Source organism: Ranitomeya variabilis, chromosome 2 (assembly GCF_051348905.1).
Source record: "Ranitomeya variabilis isolate aRanVar5 chromosome 2, aRanVar5.hap1, whole genome shotgun sequence".
Taxonomy (NCBI): domain Eukaryota; kingdom Metazoa; phylum Chordata; class Amphibia; order Anura; family Dendrobatidae; genus Ranitomeya; species Ranitomeya variabilis.
In genome coordinates, this window is record NC_135233.1 from 774,657,367 (window position 1) to 774,677,144 (window position 19,778).

Here is a 19,778-nt window from a genome sequence, read left to right on the forward strand (position 1 = left end):
ATCTCCTGGAAAGCCTCCACGGCAGCAGGAGCCCAATTAACCACATCGGAGCCCTTCTTGGTCATATCCGTCAAAGGTTTCACAATGCTAGAAAAGTTAGCGATAAAACGACGGTAGAAGTTAGCGAAACCCAAGAACTTCTGAAGACTCTTAACTGACGAGGGCTGAGTCCAATCAAGAATAGCTCGGACCTTGACTGGGTCCATCTCCACAGCAGAAGGGGAAAAAACGAACCCCAAAAAGGGAACCTTTCTGTACACCAAAAAGACACTTTGAGCCCTTGACAAACAAAGAATTTTCACGCAAAATTTTAAAGACCATCCTGACCTGCTCCACATGCGAGTCCCAATTATCAGAAAAAAACAGAATATCATCCAGATAAACGATCAAAAATTTATCCAGATTGTTCCGGAAAATGTCATGCATAAAGGACTGAAAAACTGAAGGGGCATTAGAGAGCCCAAAAGGCATCACCAAGTACTCAAAATGACCTTCGGGCGTATTGAATGCGGTTTTCCATTCATCCCCTTGCTTAATGCGCACAAGGTTGTACGCACCACGAAGGTCTATCTTGGTAAACCACTTGGCACCTTTAATCCGGGCAAACAAGTCAGACAACAGCGGCAAAGGATACTGAAATTTGACAGTGATCTTATTTAAAAGCCGATAGTCAATACAAGGCCTCAAAGATCCGTCCTTTTTAGCCACAAAAAAGAATCCCGCACCAAGAGGGGAAGAAGACGGACGGATGTGTCCTTTCTCCAGAGACTCCTTGATATATGAACGCATAGCGGTATGTTCAGGTATCGACAGATTAAACAGTCTTCCCTTAGGAAATTAACTGCCTGGAATCAAATCTATTGCACAGTCACATTCCCTATGAGGAGGCAATGCACTGGACCTGGACTCGCTAAAGACATCCTGATAATCAGACAAATACTCCGGAACTTCCGAAGGCGTAGAAGAAGCAATAGACACAGGCAGGGAATCCTCATGAATACCACGACAGCCCCAACTAGACACTGACATAGCCTTCCAGTCAAGGACTGGATTATGGGTCTGTAACCATGGCAGCCCCAAAACAACCAAATCATGCATTTTATGTAGAACGAGAAAACGTATCACCTCGCGGTGTTCAGGAGTCATGCACATGGTAACCTGTGTCCAATACTGCGGTTTATTTTCTGCTAATGGCGTAGCATCAATACCCCTAAGAGGGATAGGATTTTCTAATGGTTCAAGAATAAAACCACAGCGCTTAGCAAATGAGAGATCCATAAGACTCAGGGCAGCACCTGAATCTACAAACGCCATGACAGGATAAGATGACAGTGAGCAAATCAAAGTTACAGACAGAATAAACTTAGGATGCAAATTACCAACGGTGACAGGACTAACAACCTTAGATATACGTTTAGAGCATGCTGAGATAACATGTGTAGAATCACCACAGTAGTAGCACAAGCCATTCCGGCGTCTATGAATTTTCCTTTCATTTCTAGTCAGGATTCTATCACATTGCATCAAATCAGGTGTCCGTTCAGACAACACCATGAGGGAATTTGCGGTTTTTCTATCACATTGCATCACATCAGGTGTCTGTTCAGACAACAACATGAGGGAATTTGCGGTTTTGCGCTCCCGCAACCGCCGGTCAATTTGAATAGCCAGGGACATGGTATCATTCAGACCTGTGGGAATGGGAAAACCCACCATAACATTCTTAATGGCCTCAGAAAGGCCATTTCTAAAATTAGCGGCCAGTGCACACTCGTTCCAATGTGTCAGCACGGACCATTTCCGAAATTTTTGGCAATACACCTCAGCCTCGTCCTGGCCCTGAGACATAGCCAGCAAGGCTTTCTCTGCCTGAATCTCAAGATTGGGTTCCTCATAAAGTAAACCGAGCGCCAGAAAAAAACGCATCAATATCAGCCAATGCCGGATCTCCTGGCGCCAACGAAAAAGCCCAATCTTGAGGGTCACCCCGTAAGAATGAAATAACAATTTTTACTTGTTGAGCAGAGTCTCCAGACGAACAAGGTTTCAGGGACAAAAACAATTTACAATTATTCCTGAAATTCCTAAACTTAAATCGGTCTCCTGAAAACAGTTCAGGAATCGGAATCTTGGGTTCAGACCTAGGATTTCTGGTAACATAATCTTGTATACCCTGCACACGAGCGGCAAGCTGGTCCACACTTGTAATCAAGGTCTGGACATTCATGTCTGCAGCAAGCTTAAGCCACTCTGAGGTAAAGGGTAAAAGAAAAAAAAAAAAAAAAATGAGAGAGGAAAAAAAAAAACTCAAAATTTTCTTTCTTATAATCCCACTTCTGCAATGCATTAAACATTTAATACTGGCCTGGCATACTGTTATGACCCCAGTGGACAGGGTCTCAGAGGAACGTGTAAGTCTGCGAGATTCAAAAATCCAGCTCATAGGGCTGTGGTAACTGGGTTGACCAAATAGCTACTCCTAACGCCAACACTAGAAGTAGCCGGGGATCATGCCTACGGTGATCGCTAGATGACTCGCGCCAGCCGGAGAATCTAACTACCCCTAGGAGAAGAAAACAAAGACCTCTCTTGCCTCCAGAGAAAGGGACCCCAAAGCAAGATACAAGCCCCCCACAAATAATAACGGTGAGGTAAGAGGAAATGACAAACACAGAAATGAACCAGGTTCAGCAAAGAGAGGCCAGCTTACTAATAGCAGAATATAGCAAGATAACTTATCTGGTCAACAAAAACCCTATAAAAATCCACGCTGGAGATTCAAGAACCCCCGAACCGTCTAACGGTCCGAGGGGAGAACACCAGCCCCCTAGAGCTTCCAGCAAAGGTCAGGATACAGATTGGAACAAGCTGGACAAAAATACCAAACAAAACAAAAGCAAAAAGCAAGGAAGCAGACTTAGCTTGAAATACAGGAACCAGGATCATAGGACAAGAGCACAACAGATTAGCTCTGATTTCAACGATGCCAGGCATTGAACTGAAGGTCCAGGGAGCTTATATAGCAACGCCCCTGAACTAACGGCCCAGGTGAGGATATAGGAAAAGACAGAAGCTCCAGAGTCAAATCACTAATGACCACTAGAGGGAGCAAAAAGCAAAATCACAACAGATTGGTCTGCAGGCGTCACGTTGCATTTGCAGAGCCCCTGATGTACCCAAACAGTACAAACCCCCTACAAGTGACCCTATATTGGAAACTAGACCCCACAAGGAACTTATCTAGATGTGTTGTGAGAACTTTGAACCCCCAAGTGTTTCACTACAGTTTATAACGCAGAGCCGTGAAAATAAAAATTATTTTTTTTTTCACAAAAATGATTTTTTAGCCCCCAGTTTTGTATTTTCACAAGGGTATCAGGATAAATTGGACCCCAAAAGTTGTTGTTCAATTTGTCCTGAGTACGCTGATACCCCATATGTGGGGGGGAACCACTGTTTGGGCGCATGACAGAGCTCGGAAGGGAAGGAGTGCCATTTGGAATGCAGACTTAAATGGATTGGTCTGCAGGCGTCACGTTGCATTTGCAGAGCCCCTGATGTACCCAAACAGTACAAACCCCCCACAAGTGACCCCATATCGGAAACTAGACCCCCCAAGGAACTTATCTAGATGTGTTGTGAGAACTTTGAACCCCCAAGTGTTTCACTACAGTTTACAACGCAGAGCCGTGAAAATAAAAAATCCTTTTTTTCCCACAAAACTTATTTTTTGGCCCCCAGTTTTGTATTTTCCCAAGGGTAGCAGGATAAATTGGACCCCAAAAGATGATGTCCAATTTGTCCTGAGTACGCTGATACCCCATATGTTGGGGTAAACCCCTGTTTGGGCACACGGGAGAGCTCTGAAGGGAAGGAGCACTGTTTTCCTTTTTCAACGCAGAATTGGCTGGAATTCAGATCGGATGCCATGTCCCGTTTGGAGAGCCCCTGATGTGCCTAAACAGTGGAAACCCCCCAATTATAACTGAAACCCTAATCCAAACACACCCCTTACCCTAATCCCAACAGTAACCCTAACCACTCCTCTAACCCAGACACACCCAACCCTATTACCAACCGTAAATGTAATCCAAACCCTAACCCTATCTTTAGCCCCAACCCTAACTGTAGCCCCAACCCTAGCCCCAACCCTAGCCCTAACCCTAGCCCTAACCCTAGCAATAACCCTAGCCCTATCACTAGCCCTAACACTAGCCGTAACACTAGCCCTAACCCTAGCCCTAACCCTAGCCCTAACCCTAGCCCCAACCCTAGCCCTAACCCTAGCCCTAACCCTAACCCTAGCCCCAACCCTAGCCCTAACCCTAGCCCTAACCATAACCCTAGCCCCAACCCTAGCCCTAACCCTAGCCCTAACCCTAGCCCCAACCCTAGCCCTAACCCTAACCCTAGCCCTAACCCTTACCCTAACCCTAACCCTAGCCCTAACTCTAGTCCTAACTCTAGCCCTAACCCTAACCCTAACCCTAATGGGAAAATGGAAATAAATACATTTTTTAATTTTTTTATTTTTCCCTAACTAAGGGGGTGATGAAGGGGGGTTTGATTTACTTTTATAGCGGGTTATTTAGCGGATTTTTATGATTGGCAGCTGTCACACACTGAAAGACGCTTTTCATTGCAAAAAATATTTTTTGCGTTACCACATTTTGAGAGCTGTAATTTTTCCATATTTGAGTCCACAGAGTCATGTGAGATCTTGTTTTTTGCGGGACGAGTTGACGTTTTTATTGGTAACATTTTCGGACACGTGACATTTTTTGATCGCTTTTTATTCCGATTTTTGTGAGGCAGAGTGATCAAAAACAAGCTATTCATGAATTTCTTTTGGGGGAGGCGTTTATACCGTTCCGCGTTTGGTAAAATTGATAAAGCAGTTTCATTCGTTGGGTCAGTACGATTACAGCGATATCTCATTTATATCATTTTTTTATGTTTTGGCTCTTTTATACGATAAAAACTTTTTTATAGAAAAAATAATTATTTTGGTATCGCTTTATTCTCAGGACTATAACTTTTTTATTTTTTTGCTGATGATGCTGTATGGTGGCTCGTTTTTTGCGGGACAAGATGACGTTTTCAGCGGTACCATGGTTATTTATATCAGTCTTTTTGATCGCATGTTATTCCACTTTTTGTTCGGCGGTATGATAATAAAGCGTTGTTTTTTGCCTCGTTTTTTTTTTTTTTCCTTACGGTGTTTACTGAAGGGGTTAACTAGTGGGGCAGTTTTATTGGTTGGGTCGTTACGGACGTGGCGATACTAAATATGTGTACTTTTATTGTTTTTTTAATTTTATTTAGCTAAAGAAATGTATTTATGGGAATAATATATTTTTTTTAATTTATTTATTTAGGATATTTTTTTTATTTTTTTTTTACACACATGTGGGGAATTTTTTTTTACTTTTTTACTTTGTCCCAGGGGGGGACATCACAGATCATTGATCTGGCAGTGTGCACAGCACTCTGCCAGATCTGCGATCTGCTGTGCAGGGCTGCAGGCTTACCAAGTGTCTGCTCTGAGCAGACACTCGGTAAGCCACCTCCCTCCCTGCAGGACCCGGATGCCGCGGCCATCTTGGATCCGGGACCTGCGGCGAGGAGGGAGGTAGGAGACCCTCGGAGCAACGCGATCACATCGCATTGCTCCGGGGGTCTCAGGGAAGCCCGCAGGGAGCCCCCTCCCTGTGCGATGCTTCCCTATACCGCCGGTACACCGCGATCATGTTTGATCGCGGTGTGCCAGGGGTTAATGTGCCGGGGGCGGTCCGTGACCGCTCCTGGCACATAGTGCCGGATGTCAGCTGCGATATGCAGCTGACACCCGGCCGCGATCGGCCGCGCTCCCCCCGTGAGCGCGGCCGATCGCGTATGACATACTATCCCGTCGGTGGTCATACGGGCCCACCCCACCTCGACGGGATAGTACGTCAGATGTCAGAAAGGGGTTAAAAAGCAATTTAGGAAATCGATTACTTTTACTTTACAAATGTAGAAAATCCTTTCTAAGATTGTTACATATAGTTCAGGATATGCTGTATCTAAGGACATGTTCATACATTCAGTATTTGGTCAGTATTTTGCCTCAGTATTTCTAAGCCAAAACTAAGAGCAGGTGAAAAATGCAGAAGTGGTGACGTGTTTCCATAAGGCCACTTTCACACGTTCAGTATTTGGTAAATTTATTTACCTCAGAACTTGTAAGACAAAACCTGGAGTGGGTGATAAATGCAGAAATGTGTTTCTATTATACTTTTCCTCTGATTGTTCCACTCCTTGTTTTATCTTATACATACTGAGGTAAAAAACTCACCAAATCCTGAATGTGGGAACGTGGCCTTAATAATGTGTCATAACAATCTGATTGGAATCCTCAGACTGACCGTCGCCTCTCTTGACCTGAGCATGACAGCTGCAAAGAATGACATCATGCAGTCACACTCAGGCCAGGAAAGGTGCAGAGCCAGTCCATTCACTGGGATGCACAAGAAATGGGACCATCTGTCTGCACTCTAAGTGTGATTATAGGGAAAACTTTTGAGTCTAGGTGATCAGGGAAAGCCGCTGCTACTGGGGACCTGCTCTGACTGCTTAACAAATGACTTTTAAAAGTATAAAATAAAGGGAACACTAAAATCCCACATCCTAGATATCACTGAATGAAATATTCCAGTTGTAAATCTTTATTCATTACATAGTGGAATGTGTTGAGAACAATAAAACCTAAAAATTATCAACATAAATCACAACCAATATCCCACTGAGGTCTGGAGTTGGAATGATGCTCAAAATCAAAGTGAAAATGAAATTACAGGCTGATCCAACTTCAGTGGAAATGCCTCAAGACAAGGAAATAATGCTCAGTAGTGTGTGGCCTCCAAGTGCCTGTATAACCTCCCTACAATGCCTGGGCATGATCCTGATGAGGTGGCGGATGGTCTCCTGAGGGATCTCCTCCCAGACCTGGACTAAAGCATTCACCAACTCCTGGACAGTCTGTGGTGCAACATGACGTTGGTGGATGGTGCGAGACACGATGTCCCAGATGTGTTCAATCGGATTCACGTCTGGGGAACGGGCGGGCCAGTCCATAGGTTCAATGCCTTCATCTTGCAGGAACTGCTGACACACTCCAACCACATGAAGTCTGGCATTGTCCTGCATTAGGAGGAACCAAGGGCCAACCGCACCAGCATATGGTCTCACAAGGGGTCTGAGGATCTCATGTCAGTACCTAATGGCAGTCAGGCTACCTCTGGCAAGAAAGATGGAGGGCTGTGCGGCCCGCCAAAGAATTGCCATCCCACACCATTACTGACCCACTTCCAAACCGGTCATGCTGAAGGATGTTGCAGGCAGCAGATCGCTCTCCACATCGTCTCCAGACTCTGTCACATCTGTCACATGTGCTCAGTGTGAACCTGCTTTCATCTGTGAAGCGCACAGGGTGCCAGTGGCGAATTTGCCAATCCTGGTGTCCTGTGACAAATGCCAAGCATCCTGCACGATGTTGGGTGGTGAGCACAACCCCCATCTGTGGACGTCGGGCAGTCAGACCATCCTCATGGAGTCGGTTTTTAACTGTTTGTGCAAACACATGCACATCTGTGGCCTGCCGGAGGTCATTTTGCAGGGCTCTGGCAGTGCTCCTCCTGTTCCTCCTTGCACAAAGGCTGAGGTAGCGGTCCTGCTGCTGGGTTGTTGCCCTCCTACAGCCCCCTCCACATCTCCTGGTGTACTGGCCTGTCTCCTGGTAGCACCTCCAGCCTCTGGACACTACACTGACAGACAAAGCAAACCTTCTTGCCACAATTCGCCTTGATGTGTCATCCTGGATGAGCTGGACTACCTGAACCACTTGTGTGGGTTGTAGAGTCTGTCTCATGCTACTACGTGTGTGAAAGCACAACCAACATTCAAAAATGACCAAAACATCAGCCATACACTTAGGTAGGAAAAAAGGATCATCCCCGCATTTGTGGTATGTCCTGATGAAGGGGTCACCTGAACCCTGAAATGCATAGAATAAACCACTTTGAAACCTCTACAATTTTTGGAATTCTTCTTGCGGCAGCGCGGGGATGATCATTTTTTCCTACCTAAGTGTATGTTTCAATCAGGTCTTGCACTGACCTGTGGTTCTGCAGCAGCCGCCATTAATATATGTCCTTCCTTCAATCTCACCAGGTGAGTAGTTCTCTTGGTTGGTAACTCTGTGTAACATTTGATAAGACCCTATTTGTGTTTTGTGTCTCCCTCTTTTCTCTGACAAAACATCAGCTAGAAAGCATTAGTCCTGAGATGTGGTCTGTGGTCCCCATGTGCAGAACCACTCCTTTATTGAGTGTGTCTTGATAATTGCCAATAATTTCCATCTGTTGTCTATTTCATTTGCACAACAGCATGTGAAATTGATTGTCAAACAGTGTTGCTTCCTAAGTGGACAGTTTGATTTCACAGAAATTTGATTTATTTGGAGTTACATTCTGTTGTTTAAGTGTTTCCTTTATTTTTTTGAGCAGTGTATATATACCCAACACAGAGGTGAAAGTGCAACATGCAACAAATATATCCAATATAATACTACATATATAACAAGGGCTAGTGAGAACAGGAAGTAGGCTAGTATGATATATAGGAAATTTGCCCTAAATATTCCTGCCCACTACAGTAGTATACTTGATGAAACCTACTGTCCTATATTCAGTTGTCGCCTAAATATAGCTGAGTCAAAAACAGTAAAATCTCTGACAGAAGGCAACTAAGGCCTTATATGCAAAGCCTCAACTATAAGAATGATGTAGATAATTGCCTATGGAACTTGAAAAACAAATCAAAATCTACTACAACTGGGGATAAATGATCTATTGGAACTCCCTTGTGCTGACAGTGCACTTCACAGTTTAATAATGTGCCTTATAACTTCACCATTCACACCAAGCCGAGTTGAAGAAGGAGTGCACTAACCCTGTGGTATCTCCCTTTTGAGCCCCCTCCTGTTTACAGAGGTTGGCACCCTAAGATGGTGAGAAATGGCGCCCCCGCTCCTGTGTCGGCTCTATACTCCTATACTCCTGCACCAGACCCTAGAGCAGACATATAGTAGGAAAGAGAGGGCCAGTTGGTCTGTATTAACTCATGTCAATCCTATTGGCTATAAGATAGGGCTATTAGATGATACAGGGGGGTATGCACTCTACTAAAACCAGGAGGGGGATTAGGGGTATATGTAATAAAGTGATAGATTCATAGACAAGGCACACCTATATGTACGGTACACTGAAAGGACCGTTAGAGCAGATTGTGCATGAAACCCGATATACAGCAGAAAAATGAAAGGTTTAACCCTGGCATTGTAGAAATAGGACAAAAAAAAGTAGCTGCTCATAAACGATTAAGCATGAGCGCTTCAATTAGCCAAGAGCACATGCAGATAAATCACATGGCCTAACTGTTATTAGAATAAAGTAGATTGATTCTGAATCTTAACCCCTTAGTGACAGAACCAATTTTGGTACTTAATGACCGAGCCAATTTTTACAATTCTGATCACTGTCACTTTATGAGGTTATAACTCTGGAACGCTTTAACGAATCCCACTGATTCTGAGAATGTTTTTTCATGACATATTGTACTTCATCATAGTGGTAAAATTTCTTCGATATTACTTGCGATTATATATGAAAAAAACGGAAATATGGCGAAAATGTTTAAAATTTTGTAATTTTCAAAATTTTAAATTTTTATGCCCTTAAATCAGAGAGATATGTCACACAAAATAGTTAATAAATAACATTTCCCACATGTCTACTTTACATCAGCACAATTTTGGAAACACATTTTTTTTTTGTTAGGAAGTTATAAGGGTTAAAAGTTGACCAGCAATTTCTCATTTTTACAAGAAATTTACAAAACCATTTTTTTAGGGACCATTTCACATTTAAAGTAGTCACTTTGAGGGGTTTACATGACAGAAAATACCCAAACTTGACAACAATATAAAAACTACACCCCTTGAGGTGCTCAAAACCACATTCAAGAAGTTTATTAACCCTTTACGTGCTTCACAGGAACTGAAGCAATGTGGAAGTAAAAAATGAACATTTAACTTTTTTTTGCAAACATTATACTTCAGAACCAATTTCTTTTATTTTCACAAGGATAAAAAAAAAATGAACCGCAAATTTTGTTGTGCATTTTCTCCTGAATATGCCGATACCTCATATGTGGGGGTAAATGACTGTTTGGGCTCACAGCAGAGCTTGGAAGAGAAGGAATTCCTTTTGACTTTTTCAATGCAGAATTGGCTGGAATTGAGATCTGACGTCACGTCACGTTTGGAGAGCCCCTGATGCGCCTAAACAGTAGAAACCCCCCCACAAGTGAGACCATTTTGGAAACTAGACCCTTTAAGGAACTTGTATAGATGTGTGGTGAGCACTTTAAACTCCCAAGCACTTCACAGAAGTTTATAACGTAGAGCCGTGAAAATAAAAAATCACATTTTTTCTACAAAAATTATATTTTTGCCCCAACATTTTTATTTTCACAAGGGTAACAGGTGAAATTAGACCACGAAAGTTGTTGTGCAATTTATCCTGAGTATGCTGATACCCCATATGTGGGGGTAAACCACAGTTTGGGTGCATGGCAGAGCTTGGAAGAGGAGAATTGGCAGAATTGGCTGGAATTGAGATCGGATGCCATGTCGCGTTTGGAGAGCCCCTGATGTGTCTAAACAGTGGAAACCCCCCACAAGTGACCCCATTTTGGAAACTAGACCCATTAAGGAACTTATCTAGATGTGTGATGAGCACTTTGAACCCCCAAATGCTTTACAAACGTTTATAATGCAGAGTCATGAAAATAAAAAATATTTTTTTTCCCACAAAAATGATTTTTTTAGCCCCCAATTTTTTATTTTCCCAAGGGTAACAGGAGAAATTGGACCCCAAATGTTGTTATCCAATTTATCCTGAGTACGCTGATACCCCATGTGTGGGGAGACCACTGTTTGGGCACACATCGGGGCTCGGAAGGGAAGTAGTGAAAAAAATATTTTCCACAAAAATGATTTTTTAGCCCCAATTTTTTAATTTCGCAATGGTAACAGGAGAAACTGGACCCCAAAAGTTGTTGTCCAATTACTCCTGATGCCCCATATGTGGGGGTAAACCACTGTTTGGGCACACGGCAGAGCTCAGAAGGGAGGGAGCACCATTTGACTTTTTGAGGGCAAAATTGTCTGTCGCGTTCAGAGACCTCCTGATGTACCTAAACAGTTCAAACCCCCCAATTCTAACTCCACTTCTAACCCCAACACACCCCTAACCCTAATCCCATCCTGATCCATAATCCTAATCACAACCCTAACCATAATTCTAATCACAACCCTAACCCCAAAATACCCCTAACCCTAGTCCCAACCCTAACCAAACCCTAATCCCAACACACCCCTAATCCTAATCTCAACCCTAACCTCAAACCTAACCCTAATCCCAATACACCCCTAACCCTAACCTTAACCCTAATCCCAAACCAAGCCCTAACTTTAGCCCCAACCCTAGCCCTAACCCTAACTTTAGCCCCAACCCTAACCCTAACTTTAGCCCCAACCCTAACTTTAGCCCCAACCCTAACCCTAACTTTAGCCCAACTCAGTTTAGCCCAACTGTAACCCTAAGGAAAATGGAAATACATACTTTTTTTATTTTATTATTTTTTCCTAACCTAGGGGGTGTGGGGGATTATTTACTATTTAGTTCATTTTGATCACTGTGATAGGATCTATCACAGTGACCAAAATGAAACAAGAGGAAGAATCTTCCTCTGCCGGCCGGCAGATCATGGCGTGCGCACTGCGCCCGCCATTTTCTTACTGGAGGAAGAAGCGGACAGCCAGGAGGGGACAAAGGAGGACTCAGGGACACCGGTAAGTATGACAGGGTCCCCGATCCTCCTATTTGCGATCACATTAGAGGACAGAGAATGACAGACACATCGCATTTTTTTTTTGCAGTCGCCGGTAAACAGTTAATTACCGGCGATCGCAAAACAGGGGTCGGTAAAAACCGACCCTGATCATGTTCTTTGGGGTCTCGGCTACCCCCGGCAACCAAGACCCCAGAGAAAATCCGACTCTGGGGGGCACTATACACTTTTTCCACAGCGCCATTAATTAATGGCACTGTGGTTTAAGTACTTTTAACTACTACCGTTAAAAGGTGTATCGGCGGTCATTAAGGGGATAATGATCACTGTTGATGTGAAATATTATGCTTTTTACTTGCATGAAACACATCTCTTTTTAGTTTTTTTTTGTTCTCACTGGCAACATCATGTATTTTACTGCTGATAGAACATGTAGCTGCTGAGCTTTTAATTATGTGCTGGACCTTGAAAAATCAGATATTGTTACATTAATAAATGACAAAGACATTCCCGGAAGAACCCTCTTCTCTGTCTTGCACAATTCCTTTCTTGACCTCAATTATACTATAGCAGCTAAGCTAAGCGGACAGACCCCCTGAAGATATTATGTATTTGCTACTCCTTCTTAGAATGGTTAATATTTATACAAATTGCAATAATTCTAGCAGTCACATCAAACAGTGCTGTAGCCATATTATTCATCTATTCTTTTAGAAGTTTTGAAGAATGCAAGACACACAAAATGTTCTGCTGTGGGATTTATTTTACTGCAATATCTCTTCTTGACTGTGATCGTCTAACATTATGACAGAGGCACAGAGTGTGATTATTCACATGGGAGCTGATTTACAGCTTTTTAGCTCAGCTCTGCCTGACACTATTAGAAATGTTTGATCAGGAGGGAATCTTTTTGTTGTACAGTGATACAGCTAAAAGATATCATTCCTTTGAAATATATATTTGTTGATAGTTAGCTTTAAAAAACAGATTTTATAAAATAGAATTTATTTTTAAAGGGTACCCGACAACTGGTACAGACACTGGCTGTATGATTTCAGCCACAATTGTTTGACTCTAAACTGCTGTGGTGTTTCAGAGAAATGAATACTTTTACCCCTTCACAACATCCACCTTACATGTATGGCGCCGTGATCGCGGGGCCTCACGCTGAGCGACGCTGAGAGCTGACACCCCGCAGCAATGCTCATGATCAGTGTTAGCACATACCGTGGGTGTTTAACCCCTCAGATGCCACTGTAAATGTGACAGCGACATCGAGGAGCATCGCACAGGGAGTGAGCTCCCTGTGTGGTTCCATCAGCACAATGTGATGCGATCACATTGTGTTGATGGTTTCCATGGTGACCCATGGTTGCAAGATAGCTTCGAGGTCCTTCAGGGTCCTGTAGGGAAGGTGGCCTGTCAACTCCTGCTAAGAGTCTAGAGCTGACATTCCTCCTCCCCTGGCTGTCAGACGCTGCTCTGATGCTCTTCACAGCAGTAGCATTGTAAAGTATCAGATTAGCGATCTGTCACTGTACAGTGATGTCCCATCCTGGGACAATGTAAAAAAAAGTTTTTTTAAAAATATTAAAAAGTATACAAATATTTAAAAAATCTCCAAATAAACAACAAAAAATGAAAATATATTAATCAATAAATTCATTCATTTATATAAAAAAACAAAAAAACAATAGAAGTAAACATATTTGATATCGCCGCAAATGGAACAATCTGACCTATAAAACTGCCCACTAGATAACCCCTTCAGTAAACACCATAAAAAAGGCAAAAACTATGCTTTACCATACCGCAAAAAAAAAGTGCAATAAAATGCAATCAAAAAGACAAATGTAAATAAAAATGGTACCACTGAAAACATCTTATCCCGCAAAAAACAAACTTCCATAAAGCTTTGTCAGTGGAAAAATAAAAAAGGTATAGCTCTCAGAATAAAGAAAAGAAAAATAATAATTTTTTTCTATAAAATAGTTTTTATTGTGTAAAAGCGCCAAAACATAAAAAAGATATAAAAGTGGTATAGCTGTAATCGTACTGACCTGAAGAATATAGCTGCCTTATCAATTTTACCACATGCAGAACGGTGGTGTTCATTCTGCCTCAAAAATCAGAATATAAAGCAATCAAAATATGACATGTTCCCAAAAATTGTACCAATAAAAATGTCAATTTGTCACACAAAAAGTAAGCCATCACATGATTTTGTTGGACGAAATATCGAAAAATTATAGCTGTCTAAATATGGCGATGCGAAAACTAGTTTTTGCAATAAAATGCGTCTGTCTTTTAGTCTATTAGTCTGTGACAGCAGCCAAACATAAGAACACAATATAAATCTGTTAAGGCTAGTGTTGAGCATTCCGATATTGCAAATATCAGGTATCGGCCGATATTCGCTGTATCGGAATTCCGATACCGAGTTCCGATATTTTTGCGATATCGGGAATCGGGATCAGGATCCATATTCATGTAAAAAATAAAGAATAAAAATAAAAAATATGGATATACTCACCCACCGACAGCCCCTGGCTCTCACCGGTGCAAGCGTCTGCCTCTGTTCCTAAGAATGCAGTTAGTGTAGGACCTGCGATGACGTCGCGGTCTTTTGATTGGTCGGGTGACCGCTCATGTGACCGCTCACGTGACCGCGACGTCATCGAAGTTCCTTCACTCTCTGCATTCTTAGGAACGGAGACAGACGCTTGCAGCGGTGACAGCCAGGGCTCGTCCTAGGGTGAGTATATCCATATTTTTTATTTTTATTCTTTATTTTTTACATGAATATGGATCCCAGGGCCTGAAGGAGAGTTTCCTCTCCTTCAGACCCTGGGAACCATCCAGGATCACTTCCGATATTTGTGTCCCATTGACTTGTATTGGTATCGGGTATCGGTATCTGCGATATCCGATATTTTTTGGATATCGGCCGATCCAATCCAATACCGATACTTTCAAATATCGGAAGGTATCGCTCAACACTAGTTAACGCTGTAATCACACCGACCTAAAGAATAAAGTGGCCTAATCACATATACTGCACGAGGAACTGCGTAAAAAATAAAACCAATTCTTCACCTATAGTTGATTTGTTCATTATGCCTGCCAAAGATTGCAATAAGGCCGCTTTCACATGTCCTGATATTTACGGTACTGGAAAAACCGGTACCGGAGATATCTGTGTCCATGTGTCCGTGTGTCCATGTGTGTAATACTAACGGTCATACAAAATACCGTGTGCACTACTGAAAAGGGTGGTGCTTAGGTTAGGTTCCCAAACCTTCATAGACCATAATCAAAAAGAACCTAGCACTCAACTTGATGCCTTTAGCGTGAGTTTTATTTGTAGTGGTACAAAATAAACGTTTCGGTCCAACACCTGGACCTTCGTCAGTAACGTACTGCTGTAATAGCAAGTGAGACAAAAGGGATGGTAGACACACAGTAACGGCGTCTTAAAGCTGTAATATACAGGGTCGGTACTTATAGAGACCGTGGCTGGATTAGGTGGGAGCAGACGCGGATTCCACGGTGGAATCCGCGTCTGCTCCCACCTAATCCAGCCACGGTCTCTATAAGTACCGACCCTGTATATTACAGCTTTAAGACGCCGTTACTGTGTGTCTACCATCCCTTTTGTCTCACTTGCTATTACAGCAGTACGTTACTGACGAAGGTCCAGGTGTTGGACCGAAACGTTTATTTTGTACCACTACAAATAAAACTCACGCTAAAGGCATCAAGTTGAGTGCTAGGTTCTTTTTGATTATGTAATACTAACGGCACACGTGTGGCAACCGTGTGCTGCATCAGTACCACACGGACGGCCGCTGGGGAAAAAGCGCTACAGTAAGCGCTGTTCCCCGGCATCAGATGCTGAAGACGGCTCTCATCATTCTCCCCTGCTCTGCCCGCAGCATCTCACTCACCAGTTGCATTTCATTTGGAAATCAAGGTCCCAGAGTCTGGAGGAAGATTGGAGAGGCACACAATCCAAGCTGCTTGAGGTATATTGTGAAGTTTCCACAATCAGTGATGGTTTGGGGAGCCATGTCATCCGCTGGTGTAGGTCCACTGTGTCTTATCAAGACTAAAGTCAGTGCAGCCATCTTCCAGGAAATTTTAGAGCACTTCATGCTTCCATCAGCCAACAAGATTTTTGGAGATGGAAATTTCATTCTCCAGCAGGACTTGGCACCTGTCCACACTAGCAAAACTACCAATACCTGGTTTAAAGACAACAGTATCACTGTGCATGATTGGCCAGCAAAATCGCCTGACCTTAGCACCATAGAGAATCCATGGGGTATTGTCAAGAGGAAGGTGAGAGACACCAGACCCAACAATGCCAATGAGCTAAAGGTTGCTATCAAAGCAACCTGGGCTTCCATAACACCTCAGCAGTGTCACAGGCTAATTGCCTCCATGACACGCAACATTGATGCAGCAATTGATGCAAAAGGAGCCCCGACCAAGTATTGAGTGCATTTACTGAACATACATTCCAGTAGGCCAACATTTCAGATTTTAAAATTATTTTTCAAGCTGGTGTTATAAAGTATTCTAATTTAAAGGGAACCTATCACCCCGTTTTTTCAAGATTAGATAAAAATAGTGTGAAATAGGGGCAGAGCTGGGCTTTACATTACTGCCTTTTTGGTGCCTTTACACCCCCGTTAGGCTGCCGAAATACCTTTGTGAAGTGGCCGTTTTCTGCTGTCACTCAAGTTGGTCAGGTCGGATGGGCGTGGTCACAGCGCTGTTTCTCCCCCAGATCAGGCTCATCATTACGTTGGTGGCGTAGTGGTGTGCGCATGTACGCAAAATGGCCGCCGCGATCTCCATCTGCGCACGCGCGGAATCCCGCGGCCATTTTCCTGAAGCCCCGGGCAGCAGAGCGCTCCATCTGCGCACGCGCAGCCACAGGAAAGATGGCCACGCCCACCGGTAAACGGCGAATAGCGAAGACCGCGCTGTTTTGAATCTCCTGGCCAGTGGATCTTCTCTTTGGACATGCGCACACCACTACGCCACCAACGTAATGATGAGCCTGATCTGGGGGAGAAACAGTGCTGTGACCACGCCCATCCGACCTGACCAACTTGAGTGACAGCAGAAAACGGCCACTTCACAAAGGTATTTCGGCAGCCTAACGGGGGTGTAAAGGCACCAAAAAGGCAGTAATGTAAAGCCCAGCTCTGCCCCTATTTCACACTATTTTTATCTAATTTTTAAAAAACGGGGTGATAGGTTCCCTTTAATGAGATAATGACTTTTGGGTTTTCATTGGCTGTAAGCTATAATCATCAACATTAACAGAAATAAATACTTGAAATAGAACACTCTGTTTGTATTGACTCTATATAATATATGAGCTTCACTTTTTGTATTGAAGAACTGAAAGAAACTCTAATAGCAACATTTTATAAGACCTCTGCACCTCAGGAGGGAGAAATGCAAAGCCCTCCTTGTAGCATGGGTCTAGTGTGAACAACTTGTACTCTTTTTTGGAAAAGACAAATATAATGTGAGGGTCACGGGAAAGGCAGCGGTACATAAAGTCATCCATTTGTGCCAAGCTCCCAATATTTCCCTGTCCTCACCATGATGATAGTTTTCAATCTCCTCCTCCTCCTCATTGTTCTCCTCAGCCCATCCAACAAGGGGAGATGGAATTAAGGTTGTGTGGGGTACTAGCTTCTGTTATTCTATGCTCATTGTTACCCAATCCATGCTTGCAATGATGCACAGGCAATTCCCATATGTTTAATGGCTGTGTAACGGGCGCCAAACATGCGGGTTGGGGATTCGAGTTTACTCAGGGACACCGCCCAATGCTCCCCCAGTAACGAGCATATCCAAACACCTAGATACTCAAGTGATATCTGAGTATCACCATGCACTTTTGCTCAAGTCATCACTAGTTGGGACAGAGACATTTTTCTGTATTAAACAGAACCTGATACATAATACCCAGTCCATGAGCAGGATGTATCAAGAACTGGCTGTATGAACTCAGTAATACAATTTTGACTCTAAAATGCTGCAGTATTTTAGATAGAAAGATATTTTAAAAGCCGAAACCAGGCTATAGACTAGTCTGACAGGTAGATCCCATACATGCACACATAAGCAGAGACTTGTCAATCCAGAAGCCGTCGGGACCCGCCTCTCTGATTAGTCTATAGCGTGGTCTTGACTGTAAAGTATTTTTTTCTCTGAACCGCTAGGGTGAAAAAATATACCTGGTTGCGATCATACAGCCAGTGCCTGATACATGCAACCCCCTGGATTGGGCAGCATGTTTCAGGTGTCAGGATCCCATTAAAGGTAATCTGTCATGAATAAATTTAAGCTATGTAACACCCCAGGGTCCTGGTTGTTACAGTGGCATCGCTTTCCTCACGGGGAAAGTGATGTCATGCTTGGAAGAGAAGGAAGATCTCTTTCACCAGGTAAACACAAAGCACACAACATGTTTGCACTCCAGGCCAGAAGGGGGAGCTCTGAACCTGGTTTTCAGGGGAACTTCCCTAGATACTGTATATATTCTGTCTGGAGGGAAAGTGTAAGCAGGGAGTCTGTCAGGAAGACAGAGAAGAGAGCAGTTAGACAGTGAGTGTCGGAAGCACTGAACGGGCCATGCAGCCAGAGTTGCTGCAGCTCCTGGGGAAAGAGAATTGAGGAAGAAGATCAGTGTTTAGTGAGCGTGCAGGAGAACTAAGCACAAAAGAGAGAAACACCAGGGGACCATAGTTTGGCTACCTCCCTGGCCGAGCGTAGATTCCAGTAACCGGAAGACCGAGGTTGTGTTGGACTCTAGGAGGCACAGCAGAAACCGGCAGGACAGCTAGATTACACATCCCCTGTCTGCCCTAATACCCAGGAGGCGCAGTGGCACATAGAGCCCGGGTCGTGATAGAGACCCTATAAAAAGGTTCGAGCCACCTGTCATATGGGTTTGTGTCCTAACCTTCATGGAGAACAGAGAGAATTGTAAGGACCTTGCCAGAAGCCAAAGGTAGTAAGGGATTACAACACCACCGTGCTAATAGGAAGGCTTTTAACTCCACCTGGTAAAGGAGACTCTGAATTCACTTCCAAGCCGTCTGGACCCTGCCTATACCTGTGATCTGGTGCCCTGGACTGTGGTTGCCTGAAGCCTTCAGTAAACCAGGTAAAGAGACTTCAAACCTGTGTCCTCCATTCTTTACTGCATCACTCACCATCCTCACCTATACACCGGGAGCCCTTTGGATATACCTCACCTGTGGGAAGTTATACCATCTAGCTGCCATAACATCACCCCAGAGGACCTCTTTAAGCAGCGTCGCTCCCCACTGACCGAACACCACAGGTGGCGTCACGAACACAAACCTTATTTCAAATCCCCTTTAAAAGACCTTTTCTTTTATTTGGGCACCCAGGGCCATGGACCGGGTCGCAGCCACCGTGCTATCCCCTTTAAGTACCGGACCCGGTACCGAGTACCCATCGGCCCTGGCGGGCGACTCAGCTATTACTATGGGCATACAGGTAATAGAATGGTTAAACCAGACTATATGAATGCCTCACAGCTGCGGTGTAGATGTTGAGAAAAGTTTAAATGTTATGTGTTAATGATTTTTTCCAAGTTCCGGGGCGTGCGGAACCTGGAAGTGACTCGCCGGCGCCTGCAAGATCGATGAAGACACTGCCCATAGAAGAGCAGATAAGATTCACATTAACGCGCAAGTGGATGCCGCATGCACGGAACTACAGAACTGCATCTACACGTCACAGGTCAGTATGACATGCATGGAACA